The sequence below is a fragment of the Artibeus jamaicensis genome, unplaced genomic scaffold, assembly GCF_021234435.1.
Source record: "Artibeus jamaicensis isolate MK-2021 breed Jamaican fruit bat unplaced genomic scaffold, CSHL_Jam_final contig_3109, whole genome shotgun sequence".
NCBI lineage: Eukaryota > Metazoa > Chordata > Mammalia > Chiroptera > Phyllostomidae > Artibeus > Artibeus jamaicensis.
In genome coordinates, this window is record NW_026521716.1 from 574,316 (window position 1) to 597,716 (window position 23,401).

Consider the following 23,401-nt stretch of genomic DNA (forward strand, 5'->3'; position numbering starts at 1 on the left):
AATAAATACATAAATAAATAAAATCCTTTAAAACATTTTAAAAGATTTTTATTTATAATTCAGAGAGAGGGAGGTAGAAGGGATAAGAAGGAGAGAAACACCAGTTCCTGGCCCAAAAGCCAGGAATGTGCCCTGACCAGGGATTGAACCAGGGAGCTCTGGGGTGGCAGGCAGGCACTCTGTCCACTGAGCCACAGCAGCAGGGGAAATAACATCTTGTTTTTAATGCGCCCCAGGCATGAACCAGCTCTGGCCACCAATGCAGGCAACAAGCCAGGACGAACTAAGGACGGTGCACCTGCTTTGCCCGACTGACGTGAGGGCAACACCACCGGTCAGGCGTGTCCTTGCCCACGGCCAGGGGGTCAAAATGTTTTAAAAGAAAAAAATAATCCCTGGCTGGTATGGCTCAGTGGATTGAGTGCTGGCCTGCAAATCAAAAGGTTGCCGGTTCGATTCCCAGCCAGGGCACATGCCCGTGCTGCAGGCCAGGCCCCCAGTAGGGGGCGGGCGAGAGGCAGCGGGTTACCTTGAGCACCTTGATGTTTCTCTCCCTCCCTTCTCCCCTCTCTCGGAATGAACAGACAAAATCTATTAAGTAAGTAAATTGATCATTGAAGGCATAAATAAGTGGAACAACAAAATTGACATTTTTCTCTTTCTCCCTTCTTCTGCTTCTAAAAATAAATAAGTAAAAATTAAAAAAAAAGAAAAAACTCAGAATTCAACTGAGTACATTTGTAGCTCTAATTGGCTTTATTAACAGTCTGAGGAAAGAGTGAAGAAACAAAATGGAGTCATTACCATTGGGACTCGAAAACCAAAGTGGGTTGAAATAGAAACCAAATTCGTTCACTTAGCCTGGGGGCTTTTTAGTTGAACTTTTTAGTTGTGTGTCAATGCTGCAAAACATACAAATCTGCGAACAAAAAGGGGCAGCGCAGCAGCCCCAACAAGATGGAAAGTCACGTACAGGAGGGTTGGATCGCAGACTCCTAACTGGCCAGGCCACGGGGGGGGGGGGGGAGTCATGGCCAGGCCCGTAGCTTCCTTAGCAAAGGTTCATCTTCACCCTGAGTGAGCGCCGTCCATTGTCCTCACTCATCTAGGGCAACACACCCTTGAAATGTCCGAGTAACTTTCCAGGCCCTCAGGGCGCAGCCGCCTGCCCCAGAGCATGGACCACGGAACCTCGAGACCACGGAACTCCTCAGGGTGGCCTTGGTGCCCGCACAATGTCCCCACGTGCTGCAAACGTTTACCGTCCTGGACCCGCCAGTGGGACAGAAGGCTGTGTCTCTCCCTTCTACCTTTTATCCAGTTCTAGAGATTTCCCCACTTTGCTTTCCCTGGCCCCTCAGTCGTATGGATTTCTTTCTTTTTTTTTACTTTCAGTAAATATTTCTTTTTAATTTAATTTAATTTTATTTTATTTTGTTTTATTTTATTTTATTGTTGTTCAACTACAGTGGTCTGCCTTCCCCCCTCCCCGCTACCCCATCCATCCACCCTCCCCCCCAATTCCATTCTCCTCTGGTTTTGTCCGTGTGTCCTTTATAGTCATTCCACCCTTGGATTTCATGTGACCCTCCTCACATTCTCTCCTTCGATTCTGATGTGTGAAATGAGCTGTAAAACTGCCATTCTCCGGGGCATTTTCTCAATCTGTTGAGACCTTGCTTTAGGCATATCCTCAAAAATTTGGCTCAAATAAGTTCTTTTTTTCCCCCTGCACAAGCTCATGTAATAAAAAACTTTCATTATTTTTTAAGAAGAATTCATACAGCCATTGATTTTATAAAGCCATTTCTCAACACTCTTTCCAAATTTTTCTTTTGCATTCTGGTGCTGCTGCTTCTGTGCCCCCAGTGGGACCAAACCCACAGCCTCGGAGCGGGGGGATGACGCTCTAACCAACGGAGCTACAGGGGCGAGGGTGTTAGTATTCTTTTCTTTCCACTTAAGAAATTGCAATACAAAAAAAGAAAGAGAGAAATTGGAATACACCCTGATAGGAATGCTAACACCAAAACAAGGTCGCTGGCTCATCGTCTACGTTCAAAGCTACACTTCTTTGCTGGACACTTTACTGAACACAAAGCAAGTTGAAGCATCGCTTCGGGCTCCGTTGGGGGGCGGAGGTGTCTGGGAGGGATGGACAAACCCGTGTTCTCTCTTTTGCCATAGCTGCTTAGGATAAGCCATCTCCCTCCTGGGTTTTGTGGGATGTTTGCCCATCATCCTCTTCCTCCTTTTGTTCCTGGTCTTCCTGTTCCGGAGCTGCCACCCCCCCCCCAACCCCAGTTACAGTTTACATTCAGAATTATTCTGGATTAGCTTCAGCGGAGCTGCCCTTTTGACCTCTGACGTTGTCCTGGCTGTGCCTGACCTGGTAAAGCTCCCAGTGGCCGGTGCTGGCCGTGAGGTTCCCCGTCACCCACAGCAGACTTGGATAACCAGCTCCAAATGCGCGGGCCGCTCTCCGGGTGACAGTGAGGGGTTTCCCTGGAGGCTGGTCCTGCCGAAATGAGGGAGAAGTTGTTGCCTTTTTTGAAGTCCTTTTCTCCGTGGATCTTTACCTCCTGGTCAATGCCCTCTATCTCTTCTAGGCTGATACCAATCCACCTGTGAAGGCGAACGAGGAAATACTCGCAGACATGCTCGTTGGCTTGACATCTTTTCCGCAGGGGATTCTAGGACAGACGACCTTCAGTCCACCCGCTTCTTCTACCTGCGTGTCTGGGCCACCTGTCTTTGAGATGCCATAGCCGCGGGGTGAGGACAGGCCGTGGGGGAACTGGCACTGCTATTTTCTGAGTCGTTTTTGGTTTGGGCAACTCGAACACTGCCAGTATTGGCACAGAGTTAAATGGCTTCAAAAGTGTTCTTGAGCCCACTGCCAAGGACTGAGATGCTTGTTGGGGTCGATCTATGGCGCACGCTCCCTAATGAGCTGGTGCCCTCAGGCCCTTCAGGCCAGTGGGTGCAAGTCCAAATCTTCATTTTGGCTCAACAGATCAAGCTGTGGCAACCTTTCAGCAGCCTTCTAAAGGAGTTCTAGTCCCTCCAACACCTTCTCTTGAGCTCCTTCTTTGTTGGAAGAGGGTGCAGCCCTCCGTGCTCACCTCCCCAGGGACTGGCTTCCTTCCCCAAAGAAAGACATTCCAACACTACAGAAGATAAAGCTCTGTACACTTCCGGTCAAGATGGCGGTGCAGGCACACAGCAACAATTTAAAAATGAAAAACAACTAGAACTGACAGAAAATTGAACTGTATGGAAGTCTAACAACCAAGAAGTTAAAGAAGAAACACTCACCCAGACCGGTAGGCAGGGCAGAGATGGGCATCCATCGGCTGGTAGACCGGGTGGTCCCACATTCACATGCAGATAAACCAGGCGAAACTGGGGAGCGAGACAGACCGCACAACCCAGGGTCCTAGTGGGGAATAAAACCTCAAAAACCTCTGATTGAAAACACCTGTGGGAGTTGAGGCAGCAGGAGAGACTCTCAGCCTCACAGGAGAGTTCGTTGGAGAGACCCACAGGGTCCTAGAAGGACCACAAACCTACCCATCCAGGAATTAGCACCAGAAGGGCCCAATTTGCTTGTGGGAAGTGGGTGAAGTAACTGAAAACCAGCCCGGACCCAAGGAAGCAGCACTGTTCCCTCTCAGACCCTCCCCCACATATATCATCACAACCAGCCACTTGCCCTGCCCAGGTGAACACCTAAGGCTCCACCCCTCATACGTAACAGGTGCACCCAGACTGAAAAAAAAAGGCCCAAATCAAGGAACAGTTCAAAGCTCCAGAAAAAAATACAACAAAGCTCCAGAGATAGCCAACCTATCAGATGCACAGTTCAAAATACCGTTTATCAGGATGCTCTAGGAACTCACTTGGTACTTCAACAGCATAAAAAAAGACCCAGGCAGCAATGAAGGTTGCATTATGTGAAATTAAAAAAAATCTACAGGGCATTAACAGTGTCAGGAAGAAAACCAGGACTCAAACCAATGGTTTGAAGCAGAAGCAAGAAATAAGCATTCAACCAGAACAGAATGAAGAAACAAGAATTCAAAAAAATGAGGAGAGGCTTAGGAACCTCCAGGACAACTTTAAATGTTCCAATATCCAAATCATAGGGGTGCCAGAAGGAGAAGAGAAAGAGCAAGAAATTGAAAACTTATTTGAACAAATAATGAAGGAGAACTTCCTTAATCTGGCAAAGGAAATAGACTTTCAGGACGACCAAGAAGCTCAGAGAGTCCAAAGGAAGTTGGACCTGAGGAGGAACACACCAAGGCACATCATAATTACATTACCCAAGATTAAAGATAAGGAAAGAATCTTAAAAGCAGCAAGAGAAAAGGAGACAGTTACCTACAAAGGAGTTTCCATTAGACAATCAGATAATTTATTAAAAAAAAAAAACCTTACAGGCAATAAGGAACTGGAAAGAAGTATTCCAAGTCATGAAAGGCAAGGACCTACATCCAAGATTACTCTATCCAGCAAAGCTTTCATTTAGAATGGAAGGACAGATAAAGTGCTTCTCAGATAAGGTCAAGTTCAAGGAGTTCATCATCACCATGCCCTTATTATATGAAATGTTAAAAGGGCTTATCTAAGGAAAAGATAAAAAATATGAACCATAAAATGACAACAAGCTCACAGCTATTAACAACTGAACCTTAAAAAAAAAAAACTAAACTAAGCAAACAACTAGAACAGGAACAGAACCACAGAAATGGAGATCACATAGAGGGTTATCAGGGGGGGAGAGAGGGGGAGAGAGGGGGAAAAGGTACAGAGACTAAGTAGCATAGATGGTAGGTAGAAAATAGACAGGGGAGGTGAAGACTAGTGTAAGAAATGAAGAATCCAGAGAACTTATATGTATGACCCATGGACATGAACTAAAGGGGGAAATGAGGGTGGGGTGGGAGGGGGTGTGCAGACCAGAGAGAATAAAAGGGGGAATGGGACAACTGTAATAGCATAATCAATAAAATATATATATTTTAATTAAAGTTAAAATATACAACAACAATCATTCAGAACCAGCAGAAATTGAGTTCAGTGGAAGTCTGACAACTGTGGAATTTAAGAAACCACATGCGTCCAGACTGGTAGGCGGGTCAGAGACCTGGAACAGTCTGGTCACACATCACGTGTGGTGGATAAAAATTCAGGAGGGGCCCTGGCTGGTGTGGCTCAGTGGATTGAGCACAGGCCTGCGAACCAAAGAGTCAAGGTTCAACTTCCAGTGAGGGCACATGCCTGGGCTGCAGGCCAGGTCATTAGCAGGGAGTGTGTGAGAGGCGGCCACACATTGATGTTTCTCTCCCCCTCTTTCTTCTTCCCTTCCCCTCTCTGTAAAAATAAATAGATAAAATCTTAAAAGAAAATTCAGGAGGGGTATCTCAGGAGTGAGGAGTCCCAGCCTCACACTGGTCCTGCCTGCCCAGGGTTCCAGCACCAGGAAAATAAGTCCCCACAATTTCTGGGTGCAAAAACCAGTGGGGATTAAGTCGGTGAAAGAAACTTCTGGAGCCCCAGGCAGTTGCTCTTAAAAAACCCTCACATGGCTTCTCAGATAAGATCAAATTCAAGGAGTCCATCATCACCAAGCCCTTATTATATGAAATGTTAAAGGGACTTATCTAAGAAAAAGAAGATAAAAAAGATGAACAGTGAAAAGACAGCAAACTCACAGTTATTAAGAACCACACCGAAAACAAAATCAAACTAAGAGGACAGCTAGATCAGGAGCAGAACCACAGAAATGAAGATCACATGGAGGGTTAGCAACAGGGGAGTGGGAGAAGGAGAAGGGGGGAGAAGGTACAGAAAATAAGTAGCATAGAAGGTAGGTAGAAAATAGATAGGGGGAGGGTAAGAATAGTAGGGGAAATATAGAATCTAAAGAACTTGAGACACGTGGTCAAAAACTAAAGGGGAGAGTGGTGGGGGAGGGGGGTGCAGGGTGGAGGGGAATGAAGGGGGGAATAGAACAATTGTAATGGAATAATCAATAAAATATATTTTTAAAAAACACTCGCATGGACTCACTCACTCAGACTCATTTACTCTGAGCTCTAGCACCAGGGTAGCAGCTTGAAGGGCACCAGTGGTTCACAGGGAGAAACCGAAGTGTCTGGCATCAGGTGAGCAGAGGCCATTGTCCTTTTTTTAAACCCTTCCCCACAGAGCCGGCAAGCTGGTGCCACACCTGAGACTCCAGCACCTGGCTAACACTGTCCTGATCCACCTGGAGGATCCCGAGAGACTCCGCCCCACCTAAATTACTGGCTCACCCAAGCTGCTTTTCCATGTGAATGGCTGGTCTTGGCTCGTGCTTCACAGCCTCCTAAATCCTATCAAACGAACAACAGCCGGCCTCAGTGAGCCCCGGGCCCTGCACCAGCAGCAGCCGGCTTAGATTCACAGCTTGGCTTTGCCTGGGAATCTCCAAGCCCAGCACAAGGAGCAGCCACCTCAGATTGTGTTACAGTCAGGCAGGGGCCCCAGGGAAAACATCAGTGGGGCTGACCTTGGCCTGAACCACCTGGGAAACCCTAGAGTCTGTGCACCCAGTGGACAGCTACAGACCACACTGAAGCACCACCACCCTGACCCTGCACAGCGGATCCTCCCTGGGCAGAGGTTGGTGACCAGTGGGCACAACCAGTGCTTGCAGCTGACTGGCCTGGGTAAATCCCTCTCATTGACCTGCCAACAGCAACCAAGGCTCAACTGCAAGAGGAGGGTGTTCTCAGCCCACATGAACGGAATACCTCGAGTACCCAGCTTGGGTGGTAGGGGAGGCTGCGCCACCAGACCCTACAGGACACCTGCTACATTAGGGTACACTACCAAGGCATGGAGTCAAAGCAGCTCTACCTAATACATAGAAACAAAGGCAGGGAGGCTGTCAAAATGAAACAAAGAAACATGGCCTGAATGAAAGAACAGAACAAAACTTCACAAAAAGCCCTGGCTGGGCCCTGGCTGGGCCCTGGCTGGGCCCTGGCTGGTATAGCTCAGTGGATTGAGCTTGGGCCTATGAACCAGACAATCATGGTTTGATTCCCAGTCAGGGCACAAGCCTGGGTTGCAGGCTGGTTCCCTGTAGGCCAGTTCCCAGCAGGGGATGCGCAAAGGGCAACCATACATTGATGTTTCTCTCCCTCTCTCCTTCCCTTCCCCTCTAAAGATAAATAAATAAATTTTAAAAAAAAGCCCTGGCTGGTGTGGCTCAGTGGATTGGGGGCCACCTGTGAACCGGGGCAACGCTGATTTGGTTCCCAGTCAGGGCACTTGCCTGGGTTGCAGGCCAGGTCCCCAGTAGGGGACATGTGAGGGGTGGCCACACATTGATGTTTCTCTCCCTCTCTTTCTCCCTCCCTTCTCCTCTCTAAAAATAGATAAATAACATCTTAAACACACACACAAACCCTCCAGAAAAAGAGCTAAATGAAATGGAGATATGCAATCTATCGGATGCAGAGTTTAAAACACTGGTTATAAGGATGATTAAGGAACTTAGTGAGGACCTCAACAGCATAAAAAAGATCCAGTTAGAAACAAAGAATGCACTAATTGAAATAAAGAATAATTTACAGGAAAAACTTCCGCCAAGATGGAAGCATAGGTGGAGATGCTGTGCTTCCTCACACAACCAGGTTTAGAGACAACTAAATATTAGCAACAGAAAACACACCCAGAACACAGAAAATTGAACTTTTCGGAAGTCTGATATCAACAAATTCTTCAGCCTGACCTGTAAGAAGGGCGAAACCAGCAGCTGGTGGAGCGGGGTTGCACAGGAAAACTCGGTCAGACGGACTCAGGTACGAGGAATCCAGGCGCAGGGTTGGACCTAGTGAGAGACTGAGCAAGCGACCAATCGAGCAACCGTGGGGAAACAGCGAGGGAGCAGGGCTGCGGGTTGACTGTGGTCGCGCATTCGTGTGCGAATAGACAAGCGAGGGAGTGGGCGATTGGATGGGAGCCATCAGGCCCCAGTGGCTAGCGGCAGCAGAGGGCGCCGCCATTTCCCCGCTCTGACCCCGCCTCCACATACAGAGTCGCAACCCAGCGACCTGGGAATCCAAGGCTCTGCTCCTCAGACTTAATGGGCACAAACAGACCAAAAATGGCTCAAGAAGATCTCAAAGCCCCAGAGCCTATAAATCTAAGCGATGAAGAAATAGCTAAACTTTCAGATGCACAGTTCAAACCACTGGTGCTCAGGACGCTCACAGAACTGGTTGATTTTAGTCACAAATTAGAGAAACATATGAAAGTTAAACTAATTGAAATGAATGGAATTGCACAGGAAACCAATAGCAATGAAAAGGAAACTGGGACTCAAATCAATGGAGTGGACCAGAAGAAAGCAAATAATGGCCAAACAGAAAAGAGTCAAGAAGCAAGAATTCAAAGAAATGAGGAGAGTCTTAGGAACCTCCAGGACATCTTTAAACGCTCCAACATCTGAATTATAGGGGTACCAGAAGGGGGAAAGGCACAGCCACCAGTGGAAAACTTATTTGAACAAATAATAAAGGAGAATTTCCCCAATCTGGCAAAGGAAATAGACTGCCAGGAAATCCAGGAAGCTCAGAGAGTACCAAAGAAGTTGGACCCAAGAAGGAACACACCAAGGCACATCATCATTACATTAGCCAAGATTAAAATGAAGGAGAGAATCCTAGAAACAGCAAGCGATGAGGGGACAGTTACTTACAAATGAGTTCCCGTCAGACTGTCAGCGAATTTCTCAAAAGAGACCTTACAGGCAAAAAGGGGCTACAAAGAGGTACTCCAAGTCATGAAATCCAAAGACCTACAACAAAGATTGCTCTATCCAGCAAAACTTTCATTTAGAATGGAAGGACAGATAAAGTGCTTCTCAGATAAGATCAAATTCAAGGAGTTCATCATCACCAAGCCCTTATTATATGAAATGTTAAAGGGACTTATCTAAGAAAAAGAAGTTAAAGAAACATGAACAGTGAAAGGACAGCAAACTCATAGTTATTAACAACCACACCTAAAACAAAAGCAATCTAAAAGGACAGCTAGATCAGGAGTGGAAACATAAAAATGAAGATCTCAAAAAGAGTTAGCAACAGGGGAGTGGGAGGAGGAGAAGGGGGAGAAGGTGCAGAAAATAAGTAGCATAGACAGTAGATAGAAAATAGATGGGGGGGCAAGAATAGTATGGGAAATATAAAATCTAAAGAACTTGAGACACATGGTCATAAACTAAAGGGGGGTAATGGTGGGGACAAGGGGGTAGGGTGGAGGGGAATGAAGGGGGGAATAGAACAAGTGTAACAGCATAATCAATAAAAACATAAATTAAAAAAAACTTTTCTAAAAAAAGGAACATCTTATTCTAAAATCTTTAATGAGCAGGAATAAATAATACCTTGTGTCTAAAAAAAAAAAGAATAATTTACAGGAAAACAGTAGAGTGGATGAGGCTGAGAATCAAATCAATGCTTTAGAACATAAGGAACCAAAAACAGTGCTCGCTTCGGCAGCACATATACTAAAATTGGAATGATACAGAGAAGATTAGCATGGCCCCTGCGCAAAGATGACACGCAAATTCGTGAAGCGTTCCATATTTTTTGCTGAGTGAAATAGGCCAGGTGCTGAAAGACAAATACCATATGATCTCACCTTTAACAGGAAGCTAAACAACAAAACAAACAAGCAAGCAGAAAAAAAAAAACAAAGACACTGAAATAGAGAACAAGGGGATAGTGACCAGAGGGGAGAAGGAAGGGAAGTTAAGGGGAAAAAGGGGAAGGGATTTGGAGGAACAAATAGGAAGGACACAGGGACGAGAACTAAAGGGGGTGGAAATTGGAGGGAGGTGGGGAGCAAGGGGCGGGGGAGGCTGGGAAGGGAAAAATAGACAAAAAACTGTACTTGAAAAATAACTAAATAAAATTATTTTAAAAAAAGGGAACCAAAAACAATCAATCAGAACAATAAGAAGAAAAAAGAATAAAAAATAATAATGAGGATAGTATAAGCAGCCTTTGGGACAGCTTCAAGAGGTCCAACAAGCACATTATAGGGGTACCAGAAGGAGAAGAAAAAGAGCAAGAAATTGGACATCTTTTTGAAAAAAATAAAGAAAACTTTCCCTAATTTGTGGAAAGAAATAGACATACAAGTCCAGGAAGCACAGAGTCCCAAATAAGACGGATGCAGGACTTCTGCCAAGATGGAGGCATAGGTGGATGTGCCGTGCCTTCTCACGCAACGAAGATTAGAGAAAATTAAATATTAGCAACAGAAAACACAGCCAGAACACGGAAAATTAAACTTTTCGGAAGTCCGTTAACAACAAATTCTTCAGCCTGACTGGTAAGGGGTGAAACCAGTGGCTGGTGAAGCCGGGTCGCACAGGAAAACTCGGTCAGACGGACTCAGGCGCGGAATCCAGGCGCGCGGAATCCAGCCGCAGGGTGGGACCTAGTGAGCGACCGAGCGAGCGACCAGGCGAGCGACCTCCGGGGAGACAGCGGGGCAGCGGGGCTGCGTGTTGACTGAGGTCGCGCATTTGTGCGAGGGTGGACAGGCGAGGGAGTGGGCAGTTGGACCGGGCCAGCAGGTCCCCACGGCAAGCGGCAGTGGAGGGCGCCGCCATTTCCCTGCTCTGACCCCACCTCCACATACAGCGTCACAACCCAGCGACCTGGGAATCCAAGGCGCCGCTTCTCACACTTAAAGGGCCCGAACAGATCAAGAATGGCGCAGGAGGATCTCAGAGCCCCAGAGCCAATAGATCTAAGCGATGAAGAAATAGCAAAACTCACAGACGCACAGTTTAAAACACTGGTGATCAGGATCCTCACAGAACTGGTTGATTATAGCCACAAATTAGACAAATATATGAAGGCAAAACTAATTGAAATGAATGGAATTGCACAGGACACCAATAGCAATGAAAAGGAAATTGGGCCTCAAATCAATGGAGTGGACCAGAAGAAAGCAAATAATGGCCAAACAGAAAAGAGTCAAGAAGCAAGAATTCAAAGAAATGAGGAGAGTCTTAGGAACCTCCAGGACATCTTTAAACGCTCCAACATCTGAATTATAGGGGTACCAGAAGGGGGAAAGGCACAGCCACCAGTGGAAAACTTATTTGAACAAATAATAAAGGAGAATTTCCCCAATCTGGCAAAGGAAATAGACTGCCAGGAAATCCAGGAAGCTCAGAGAGTACCAAAGAAGTTGGACCCAAGAAGGAATACACCAAGGCACATCGTAATTACATTAGCCAAGATTAAAATGAAGGAGAGAATCCTAGAAGCAGCAAGAGCTAAGGGGACAGTCACCTACAAAGGAGTGCCCCATCAGACTGTCAGCGGATTTCTCAAAAGAGACCTTACAGGCAAGAAGGGGCTGGAAAGAGGTATTCCAAGTCATGAAATCTAAAGACCTACAACCAAGATTGCTCTATCCAGCAAAACTTTCATTTAAAATGGAAGGACAGATAAAGTGCTTCTCAGATAAGATCAAATTCAAGGAGTTCATCATCACCAAGCCCTTATTATATGAAATGTTAAAGGTCCTTATCTAAGAAAAAGAAGTTTTTTCTGTGAGAAAACTCACAGTTATTAACAACCACACCTAAAACGAAAGCAAACTAAAAGGACAGCTAGATCAGGAGTGGAAACATAGAAATGAAGATCTCAAGGAGGTTTAGCAACAGGGGAGTGGGAGGAGGAGAAGGGGGGAGAAGGTACAGAAAATAAGTAGCATAGACAGTAGATAGAAAATAGATGGGGGGGGCAAGAATAGCATGGGAAATATAGAATCTAAAGGACTTGAGACACATGGTCATAAACTAAAGGGGGGTAATGGTGGGGATTAGGGGTAGGGTGGAGGGGAATAAAGGGGGGATAGAACAACTGTAACAGCATAATCAATTAAAAAAAATTAAAAAAAAAAAGACGGATGCAAACAGGCCCCAAGACACATCATAATGAAAATGCCAAAGGTTAAAGAGGAGAGAATCTTCAAAACAGCAAGAGAAGAGAAGTTAGTTACCTACAGAGGAGTTCCCAGAAGAGTGTCAGCTGATTTCTCAAAAGAAACTTTGTAGGCTAGAAAGAGTCTGCGAGAAATAGTCATGGAAAGCAGGGACAATAAAATGGCAAACAAAATACGTATCCATCAACAATTGAGTCTAAAAAACTAAGCAAACAAGAAGAATGAGACAGAATATTGGATACAGAGAGTGTTTTGATGGTTGCCTACAGGGAACCTATTCGCATGGCGTGGCAAATGTAGCCCAGCCCCTGATTCAGAAAACCAGCGGGGAGCGAGTGACCACACAGGAACCCAGCCCACGGATCGGTTCTCCCGTGGGGAACCAGGCCTGCATTGTACCTAGACTGCTTTGAGACTTGCTTTTTGCTAGAACTTCCTTACCCTAAATTGGGGCAGCAAATGTTTACTGCATATCATTAAAGTAACTTCTTAAAATCTATGCTAAACCTCCCAAGTATGGAATGTAACCAGTTCAACCACCTTTCCCCTTGATCTGCAACATCCTTCTCTTTGAAGTAGTTGCCAACATTCTTTCCTTTGTTATCTGTAAAAGATAACGACCTAAAGTGAACCTGTGCCTAGTAAATGAGGACCATCCTCGCTGTAATGTGCCCAGAAGAGCAACAAAAGCCTGTCCAAGTGGAGGTCGGGGCCCTCTCTCACTGAGAGAGCGGCTGTGCTGTCCCTTTTCTCCACAGGACTCTGCAGTCCACGTGCATTTGTTCATCGCAGCCACAACACACGGTCCACAGCAGTTGCCAGATGGGAGGGGGTGGGAGAGAGTGGGTGAAGAGGGGAGGAGACTAAGAAGCACCAATAGGTGCTTACAGAACAGCCATGGGGATGTAAAGTACAGTAGAGGAAATGGAGTGGCCAAAGAACTTATACACATGATCCACGGACATGAGCAATGGTGGGGGGATAGCCTGAGGGAGTGGGGGGTGCTGGGTGCGGGGAGCAAAGGGGGAAAAATTAGGACAACTGTAACAGCATAATCAATAAAATATAATTTTTAAAAGGTAAAGCTCCTTTTTTAAAATTTAAAACAGATTTTTTTAAAGATTTTATTTATTTATCTGTAGAGGGGAAGGGAAGGAGAGAGGGAGAGAAACATCAATGTATGGTTGCCTTTCGTGCGTACCCTGCTGGGAACTGGCCTGCAGGGAACCGGCCTGCAACCCGGTATGTTCCCTGACTGAGAATCGAACCTCGATTGTCTGGTTTGCAGGCCCGCGCTCAATCCACTGAGCTACACCAGCCAGGGCTAAAACAGATTTTTTATCTTGATCAAAATAATTGACCAGAGAAGTTGGGAAATTCTAAAGAGAAGGATAAAACATGTTCCCGGGCAGAGCTCACATGGACCTGGGGTCGGCTGCACTGGCTCCCAATCTCTCTGGGTCCTTCCCTTTGGATAATTTTGTGTCTCGCTTTCTTTCCCCCTTAAAAGCATGCTTTTGCACCAGCAAAAGTAGATAGATGAAGGGGTGGGTAGAGGAATGGGCGGGTGTGTAGAGAATTCGCAAGGCAGTCATGGTGGAGCATGGCTTCCCGGCGGGGGGGAGGGGTGTGTGTGGGGTGTGTGCATGGGATTCACTAACCAATGCTTCTGGTCTCCTGTAGGTTTGACATGTTTCATAGTGAAGTGTGGAGGAAGCTGGAACTGCACTCCTGGGTATGAAACGGATGGAAATGTGTGTTACGTCCACGACAGACGTGTGAACTGTGCCCAGCAGCGCCATTGCCAACAGCCCCCACCCAAAGCGCAACTTGAGGGCGCGGCGTACAGATTCTGCTACAGATTCTGCAGTTCCCATGCCCCCCGATTTCCCAAGCCCAGTGGCGGCTGCCTGCCCTTCGCTCCCCCAGCTCTTCCATGGTTTCGCCCGCCCCTACATGTCTGGGTTCAACCTCTCGGCTTGAAATCCTGTTTTCCTGGCTGAACTTTGCCCAAGATAGGACCTGGTAAGTAGTCGGGGGCACTGACTTTAGAACAGAGAAACCGAGGACCAAAACCCAGCTCTGCAGGTTCTGTGGGCCCGTGATTCTGAGTCTCGTTTTCTTCAGTGTCCCCATTTGGAACACAGAGGTGAGGCCACCTCACGGGATATGGGGGAAATCCAGACAACACACAGAACATTTAAGCCCAGCGTCTGCACTTGGGTGACAGCTGACAATTAGTTGTTATTATTATTCCTGTTCAGCAGATGAGGAAAGTGGGGCTCAAGGAGGGGACTTCATGTGCCCCAAATCGCACAGCAGGGACAGGGCAGGGTGTGGATTTGAAGTCAGGAGCCACAGACCTCCAGCTCCTTGGTGTCTCTGGCTGTTCCTCTTTCCTCGGGTTTCACCACACGCAGTGAGCCTGGTGCGAGTCAGGGTGCCCCGGGACGGTGCAGCTGGTGAAGGGGGGTGGCTGCCAGCCTGCCCCAGTCTCTCCTGGAGCTCCTGCCAAGTAGAGCAGCAGGTGGCCAAGGCCCAGGCCTGTTGCCCGTGGCCTGGGCAGGGCCTTGCCAGCCCGTGCACTTCACAAGGCAGGGGGCAGGGCGTGCTCTAGACAGAAGCTTGGAACCAGACCCAAAGCCTGGCTTTGGGTCACACAGCAGGTCGGCGACCAGGCTGGCCTCGGGCCTGACCGCTGGTCTCCCAACCCCAGCAGTAGCTCGCGTCAAAGGCCTGGACGGTGCTCCCGGCTGTGGGCTAATGCACCTGGGGGTATAAAGGCTGGTCCAGTGCCGCCTCCCCCCGTAGAGGCCTCACTCCGGGGTGGCAGGAAGGCAGGCAACAGGCTCATACCAACCCGGGTGGAGAGCCTTCCTGGGCTCAGGGGCCCAAAGCTGCATTTCATTGACCTACTTGGTCCCCTGCTTGTCCCTGGACTGGCCATAGTGCCCGGGGACATGCGTCAGCCCTGAAGTCAGGCTGGGGTGGCTGGGGAGGCCGGTCCACCGAGAGCCACATGGCCTGAGCTCAGAGAAGTGGCCCCTTCCAAAGAAGGGCACTGGCCTCTGGGGGTGGACACCATGAATGACCACAGCTGGGCCCCAAGCCTGTCTCTGGTCCCCGCCCTGCTGACAGTGGCTGTCCTTCTGTCACCTCCTGGGCCACAGGGGCTGGGGGCCTCTGGAGGTGGCAGCAGAGGCATGCTGGAGGGACCCGCCCCAGAGGAAGGAGACGTTCCCTTGCGGGAGGGGAGTGTTCAGTCTCCCCCCACACGAACGGACCAGCCTCTGTGGCAGCGGGGGTGGGGCACCGCCTCCCACCCACAGGTCGGGGCTTATGCAAAGCCGATCCTCACCAAGGCCCCACGAGCACCCATTTGGTGAAGAAACTGAGGCTCAGGAAGGCAACTGTGGCAGCCAGCAAGTGGTTGAGACCCCAGGCCTCAAACCGAGGTCTGCCACGGCCTGTCTCTCTTTATTGTCCTTTTGAACTGCCCTTGACACGCTGTCAGGCTGCGCTGCCCTGGCTGTGAAACGAGGTGGAGTCGGGGCAAGGCCCACATCTGGGGCCTCAGCTCGCGCAGCCCAGGGAAGAGGCTGTCGGTGCAAAACTGGGTACAGTGCCAGGGTGGTGGCACCCGTGCTCCTGAGACAGTGGGGACGCCCTTCCCCACCTCCAGTCCCCCCCCCCCCAAACCCAGCTCAAAGGACGCATTCTCTGGGAAGCCTCTGCCCTGCTTGCCACCCTCCCAGGATGCGTCCTGTGTCCCTCGTCCCCAGGCTGTCCTCATCAGACCCCCAGGCAAGTCTGTCTCTGCCCCTGGCTAGGGACCAGGAGTCCCCAGGAGGCGCAGTCCCCCGGTGCCCGGTGTGGGTCACGGAGCATGGCTTGGGTCCAGAGGAGAGGCGAGGGACTGAGGGACTGTCAGTGGCCCCACTGACACACAGCTGTGGCAGAAAGGATCCAGTTGGCCGGAGTCCAAGGTCAACCCATTTTTGTTTTAAAGATCTTATTTATTTTTAGAAAGTGGGGAAGGGAGGGATAAAGAGAGGGAGACATCCATTGATCGGTTGTACACCCGCAGCTGGGACCTGGCCTGCGGCCCAGGCATGTAGTCTGACCAGGAACCAAACCAGTGACCTTTGGGTTCACAGGCTGGCGCTCAGTCCACGAGCCACACCAGCCCGCGTACGGTCGACCCACCTTGGACAGGCCTTTGGAAGCTGTGTGGTGACAGCACACTGCCACCCTGGCCGCAGCCCTTTTATCTGACCCAGTGCCTGGAATGCCACCTGGCACGGGGCGGGGAGGGGCCGATCATGCCCTGGCTAGCCTGGCCACCTCACTTCGTCCCCACTGTGCCCAGTCCACAGGGCACTGAGTCCCAGAGGGGGCAGCCTTTCAATGTGGTGGCCTTTCAGCTCAGGCAGGCTGGCAGGTGGGCACAGCTGCCCCCAGAGCCCTCAGCCCCCACTGGGCACCCCACAGCCTCGCCCCCTCCAAAGCCTTGTCTCAGGGACAGCCCAGGGCGTCCAGTTCCGCTCACTCTTCAAAACACACTTTCCCTTCTCACCCATGAGGAAAGGTTAGACCCACTCTGTCCCTGCCCACCACACCCGGTGCCTCAGTTTCCCTCTCCATGTGTCTTGGCTGACCAGAGGTGGATCTGGAAGGTTCCTTGCAGCTGCATGAGGCTGAGCACTGTGCTTGTGGGGGTGTTGGGGCAGGACGGGGACCTCCGGAGGTGGGCCAGGGGGCGGGCTGCAGGACCGCGAGCTGCTGCCAGTCCGCGGTGCTCCCTGGGCATAGAGGCTGTGGCACGGCAGGCGGGCGGGAGAGAGGCCGCTGCCCCCCGCCCAAGGCCCCCTTGGACCTCAGCCATCCCCGTCCCGGACCCCAGGCTCAGCCCACAGGCCTCACAGGAAGCTTCCAGTCCTGCTTCCAGCCCTTTCTCTGCTGGGTGGGATGCCGTGGCCCACGGGCACAAACTGGGCACAGCCCCTTTGCTCCCAGCGTCGCTGGGAGGGAGGAAGAGAGGCTGGCCCGGGACTTCCTTGGCCACTGGCAGCCCAAGGTTTTTGGCTTTTCCAGGTGAACTGCACCCTGCCCGCCGACCCAGAGAGGAGGGAGGCTGAGTGCCCCCGGGGCGTCCCTCTCCAGGAGGAAGGCCATTTCTCAGCCCAGGGACCCGCATGGGGTGGGAGGAGTTGGGGCTGAGCTGAGAGAAGCCCGGTTGAGGGGATCTGCTCAGTCCGGGGTGGGCACAGAGAAGGTCCCACAGAAAGACAGGCAAGCTGAGCCCCTTCCCAGTCCAAGTGAGCTCAGGGCCACTGACCAGGCCCAACCCCCAGACTTCAAACCACAACCCAGCAGGTGCTCCCAGGGTCCCCAGCACCTGGCCCAGCCCAGTGCGGTGGAGTCCGCAGTGAGGAGGAGTCCCCTGCCAGCCCTCAGCATTCCCACAGACCCCGGAGAGGGAGAGGCCGCCACCGCCCAGGGAAGGCAGGCTGTGGGCCTCAGGAATGGGGGAGAGGGGCAGGTCTCACCCTCCCCCTGCACACAGCCCCAGGGGCTGGAGAGAGTTGAACATTAACCCCTTTGATGAGTGGCTCCAGCTAAACAAACACCAGCTATCACCGCTATTACCATCAACAGCAGCTGCCTGGCTGGCCAGGCCCTGGCTCAGGGCACAGAGCAGCCCTGCCTACTGGGGAGCAAAGGCTGCCAGGATGCCTGGGTTCAAGTCCTGCCCACCTGTGTCCCCTGCTGTCTGTGTGACCCCAGGCAAGGCGCTATTCCTTGCTGGGGCCAGTTTTCCTCTCGGTATGATGAGAGGTCTCCTCTCCTCTGGCCTCCTGGGATACCTGGCCGAGTCACTGTCCGGGAAGGGGTCCCAGTAGGGCCGGCTCCAGCTGGGTCTGACTGGGTGAAACCAGAGAAAAACACAGTCTTAGCGATTAGACTCCAGGAAATCAAAGTGACGAATGGTGACTGACCACTCACGGTGTGCCAGACGCTGCCTGGGCATCGTTCTGCTGCTTTATTTTATTCTCAGTGATGCGGGTGAGGACCAGGCTTCTCGCTGTGAGTGGCCCAGCGTTTCCCAGGCCTCCCTGCTGTTTGAGTGTCTGCTATTAGTGAGGGGAGGGCGGGGGGGGCACGTGTGGCCCCTGGGCCCTGTGAGTGTCCGGCACCTACTGGGTCCTTACGTAGGAAAGGCTGTCACAGGAGATGAATCCAGAAAGACCCCCGTGGACGGGAGAGGAATGGGGCTGCAGCAGTGTTCTCTGGTGGCAGAGGAGGCATCAGCCAGAGGAAGAAGCCAGAACCAGTCTGTGTCCACATCGATGGAGGAGGCGGGCTCCAGCAGCCCGGCATTTCAAAGCTGGGGCGGAGGAGGTTGTGACCGATGAGAGCCGTCTGAGCAGGTGTCAGCTGAGAGGGCAGGGGTCAGAGGCAGAGAAGAGCCCCGTGGGGGTCAGGGTGCCACGCAGACTGTTGAAGGGCGCAGACTGACGCCAGCCGACACCAACTCTGGACTCAGGTGCCAGGCTGCAAAAGTGGTCTCAGCTGGCCCTCTCACTTCATCCTCAGCAATCCTAGTGGTAAGTGCTGGTACTGACCCGTTTCACAGGGGAGAGAACTGAGACTGGAGAGAGGCAGGGTGTGGTCCATGCTCACAGCTAGGAAAGGGCCACGACCAAAAGTCCTGCTCCAACCCCGAGTGGGTGGCTCGTGCCAGCCCCAGGCAGCCTGGGGCGGGCAATCAGGCCAGGTGTCCATGGCCAGGCATGACCCTGGACGGGGCCCTTCCCTGGGTCAGCTCTGGCCCACGTGCAAGCTGGCAAGGCTCAGTCCTCCCCTCACCCTCTTACCCCACCCCCGGGAGGAGGAGAAAGGTCACTGGATGGAAAGAGGAGGAAATAAACGGTGTTTGGTTTAGGAAAGGGTGACGCTGAAAAGGGACTCCCCCAACCTGCTCCAGGCAGTGGGGGTCAGGGGGGCAGTTACCTCCTGCCTGTTCCTGGCGGTCACACTAGCAGTGCAGTGGGGATGTCCTGGAATCACACCCACGCTGACAGCAGGAAGTGTGACTGGCTTCACACTTCACAGGTGTGCTTCCGAAGTGTAACGGATCGGCTTCCTGTGAATACCACACTTCTTCCCCTTGGTGTCGGTACAGCTTCCAAAACCTGACCCACGACAGACTCAAAGGTGAAGGCAGTCGTATTTTAGGGACAACACAAGAAAGCCCCTGGTCAGGTTCGGTTTGCGAAAGGTCCCTGTTGAAACAGCGCGTCCGGGCGCCTGCCAGGCAGGAGACCTTGGACTTTGGGCGTCTCAAGGCTTCCTCGTGCCCGACTCGGTTTTGCAGATCAGGGCAAGTCCACCCCCTGCGCTCGCCATATTTGACCGGCGGGGGGTGGGGCGCCCGCTTATCGGCACCGTAACCTTTGCACCAAGTTCCCTGGCCCCACGTAACTGCACACCAGTGAGGGCGAAAAGCAGTGATTGCGACCTGTCACCCAAGGAAACGGAGACTCAGCCTGAGGAAGGTGAGGCCTGGTGACTGACTCACTGGCTGGCCAGTGACCCTGGGCTCTGCGGCCCTTGAGGGCAGGGCCTTGCAACAGGTGCTGGGGCGGGGTTTGACATTTGTTTCTACCGCTCCTCACAAGCTGTGTGGCCTCAGGCTGACGGAGCTTTTACTCCCTTCCCCGAGGGCAGCTCCAAAGGGTGTCCCACCCCCTTCCCCAGGAGGGCTCCTGTGTGTCTGCCTATGGGCATGGCTGCTTGGTTCCCAGGACACATGAGGAAGGGTGTCTGCCAGGTGCCCTCAGCTCCAACCACCGTGGTCCATCTGAACCAGGACACTCTGCCCCTCACCCCCACCCCCTGCAGACTCCAGTCTCTTCCCTAACCTGCGCGCCCACTCCAGGGCCCTCTTCGTTGAAGCCCACGTCCTCCATACACACTCCAGCCCTGCACTCCGCCGGGGCCCACTGAGCAGAGAGGGCCTGCCGCCTGGCCTGTGCAGGGACAGCTCCCGTCAGCCTGGGCACCGTGGGTGAACATTCGTGTGTGAATTATACTAGGTTTCTACTCGGCTTGCTTTCCCTTTCTGGATTTCAAATCTTCTTCACTCTCTTCAGGTCTGGGGGCTCCTCATCTCCTCACTCTGGGGTGACCCAGACTCCTCCTTTGCAGAGCAGAAACACCCTCCTGCTGGGACTGGCTGCCCCCGCCCCGGGCCCCCCAGCTGCCCCCCCCCCCTCGTTAGCAAGGACGGCAGAGCTGGCCTCCTAAGACCACCCCTCCTCCCCCAGACTCTGAAAGACGCCTTCACTTCCCTTCCCGGAACTCAGCCTCCATGGAAGCTTCCCCTCCGGTCAGACCTGCTGGTCCTCCTGACAGAAGGGATGCCCTCCTTCACTGCACCTCCCCTCCTGCTGGCTGTCATCCTGGCTCTCCCACAGCAACTCCCCCTCTTCCCACCCTCTGCTGCTCGGGCTCCTCCAGACGGTGCTGCCCCAGGCTTCCCGTGTTCTCCGGGGTCAGGACCACCCATGACGCCATGGCACCTGCGTCCATGCCTGTCGGCAGGGCCTGCCGGCCCTCCTTCCCTAGGCCATTCCATGTTCCCACGGCTTCGCTCACATCCGAGGAAAGTGCTCAAAACTTGCCCCCTGCCCAGCCCCTCACACAGTGTGCGCCCCCCACACACACTCGGGCAATGCAGCAGCCTCCCTGGACCCCACTGTTCTGGGTGCTGCCTGCTCAGACCTGGGACTAGGAACCCCTGCAGACCCCCTGCCAGTGCCCGGTGGGCCCGGGCACACCCCGAGAGCTCCGTCTCACCTTAGCAGAGCAGACTCAACAGGGCGGGTCACACCCCAAAGACAGAAGTCGCTGTCTCCTGCAACCTGACAGGCACAGACTTTAAACAATAAAAAGTTACCACAGCCCTCTCTCTGAGACTGCAGTCCGTCTCCTGTCCTCAGGGTAGGCAGCTCTCCCCTGTGCCCGTGACCATAAACTTCAACGTCTAGGGAGGAGTAGCCAACCTGCATGAAAGGGGCGGAGGCAGCCTGGGTGGGTGACCCCTTCCCAACCCTGCCCATCCACACTCCCGACACTTCCTGAAGAATAAAACTCCGCCTTTCCCCTGGGCTGCTGGGCAGACACAAGGCCCAGGCTCTACTGGGGAGGGAGAAGGCTGGAGACCTACCCACCGCCAACCCTTGCGGGCTAGGGTGGCGCTTACCCTAACCCGCGGGCTAAAAAAGTGCCCCAGGCCAGCAGCTTGTTGCGCTCTGCTCCAAGTGTCACTGGGTCCTGCAGCAAACATGGCACCTGAGAAACAGAAGTCACGCAGGGGCTACGGGCGGCACTGGACACACGAGCTGGTCAGGGAAAGCAGCAGAGGGGAAACCTGAGACTGAGTGAGAGGCCTGAGTATTTAACGGGAACGCTGCGGGTGAGCCTTTTTCCCACATGGGGAACCCAAGTTTGGGTGCATTTCAGCAAAGCCCGTATGATCGTCTGGTCCAGGCCACGCACCCTCACCGCCTCGGGTACTCACGGCTCACCCCCACTTCCAGGTGCTGGACAGACTGACTCCTAAGCCAGTGAGCCCGTCATGTCCTCTCTCAATGAGGCTTAGGCTGCAGTAACTGGGAGAAAGGACCCACGCCAGCTCTGTCCAATTCAAGGAGAAAAACACCAAGTCATCAGGAACCGTTAATTGGATTGCAAAATTCTTAATGGGCCCAAGGGCTAAAGAGCCAGTGACCTTTAAAAGCAGCCCCGGGAGGACAGAGAGTGCTGACCCCCTTTTCTCTTGGACGAGTGACAGAAAGAGAGATCCACACTCAAAGATGAAGAAGCTTTAGAAACGCTGATGCTACGATTTCCAATTCGAACGAAAAACTTGTGGGAGAAAATCCGCTTCAAACTTCTCTTCTCAGAGACAGTGAACACTGGCCAGACTGTTTTAATTTCCGAATTTATTAAAATGATTAACCTCAATACTGCAAGTGCATGTACAAAATATTTGTAAAAAATGTTTTTAATGAAACGTTAAAGAACTTACCTCAAATGCTGAAAAAGTCCTTTTTTTTTCATTCTTTCAGTACAAGGAATACATTGTATCTCAAAAGTATTACAACTCAGCAAAACAATTTAAAACAGTAGTTTGAAAAATGATTGAAAATTGAATACTTTACATATATCTATGATCATTTCCTAATTCTTACAATGCCAAAGTCTTTACCGATCATTGCATAAGCTCGAGCTCAGAGTTTTACTGAATGAAAGTTTCGCCGGCCTCTCCCAGGCCGTGCCGAGGCAGAGCCGGGGCAGCTCCAAGGCCCCGGCTCCAACCCCCGGAAGCAGCTCCCGGCAGGTGCCCAAGGGGGGCGGCACTGCTCGGACGCACGGGAAGGTCGGCTCAAAGGGCAAGGCTGCAATCAAGTTAAAACTAACACCATCAATAAGTTACTAAAATGAAGCTTAAAAAAATGGAGAAAAGTGAGAAATACAATTATTTTATTACTTTTTCCTTAAGACCGAATTTCCCGAAATTGCTATTATTGGTATTCCAAGAATCAATTCAAGATCTGGTCTCTGACCTGCTACTAAAGTCCCCAAACTAAGGTCGGAATCGAAGAGGTGACCCTCTGCCAGCCCTCCTTGGTGGCGTGCGTCTCACACTTCTGCGCAGGGGACAGCGAGAACGGCTCGTGGTCTGCCGAGTGCGCCGAGTGGGGGCGGGCCCCGGGGGGCCGCCCTGCTTCCCAGGGCGAGGACTCGGGTGGAGCCAAGCCACGTGCCACGACGCGCTGCCACACAAGCACCCGAGGGGTCCGACTGCACCGTGACACACGAGGGTGGGACAAGACTACAGAAGCGACTCCTTGAGGAAGGGAAGGAGGAAAAAATCCTCGATTTAAACAACTTATATGGATGTTATTAATTTCTACTTGGAACCTATTGGCAATAGCGTCAAGGAGCTTAAACGTCTCGGAATCTGGACACCGGGGGGAATCAGGACAACAGTGAGCACAGGGGTTTTCTCCACGGGACTTCGCGTGACCTGCCACCCCCCTGAGCACGGTGACCCCCGGGCCGCCAGCCAGACGGGACACGCAGGCCCCAACTCGGTCTCACCGAGGAACACTGTGCTTCAGAGAGCGCATGCACACACTTTCCAGAGATGGGCCGGCTGGCGCCAACGCCTGCCACAGGTTCAGTCCCCAGTTCTGTGTCTGATGACTTGTAAAATAACCCAGAAAAAGGAAAGACTGGTACTGAACATAAAGTAGTAAAATTTTGCTCATTAAGTTACTTAAAATTAATTTCTCTTCTC

General features: G+C 51.6%; 1 long non-coding RNA gene and 1 other non-coding gene across 2 annotated transcripts; one reads left to right on the forward strand and one right to left on the reverse strand.

Annotated features, from left to right (window-relative positions):
* Positions 1-9,544: 9,544 nt before the first annotated feature.
* Positions 9,545-9,651, forward strand: LOC119041948 (U6 spliceosomal RNA). Its single transcript, XR_005081130.2, has one exon. It is a non-coding gene; the product is annotated as a U6 spliceosomal RNA (small nuclear RNA).
* Positions 9,652-16,051: 6,400 nt separating this feature from the next.
* On the reverse strand, positions 16,052-21,719 carry LOC119041875 (uncharacterized). The gene is made up of 5 exons (XR_008391108.1): positions 21,617-21,719; positions 21,299-21,387; positions 20,893-21,098; positions 19,045-19,226; positions 16,052-18,682 (listed from the first exon to the last, which is right to left on the reverse strand). It is a non-coding gene; the product is annotated as an uncharacterized LOC119041875 (long non-coding RNA).
* Positions 21,720-23,401: the final 1,682 nt, after the last annotated feature.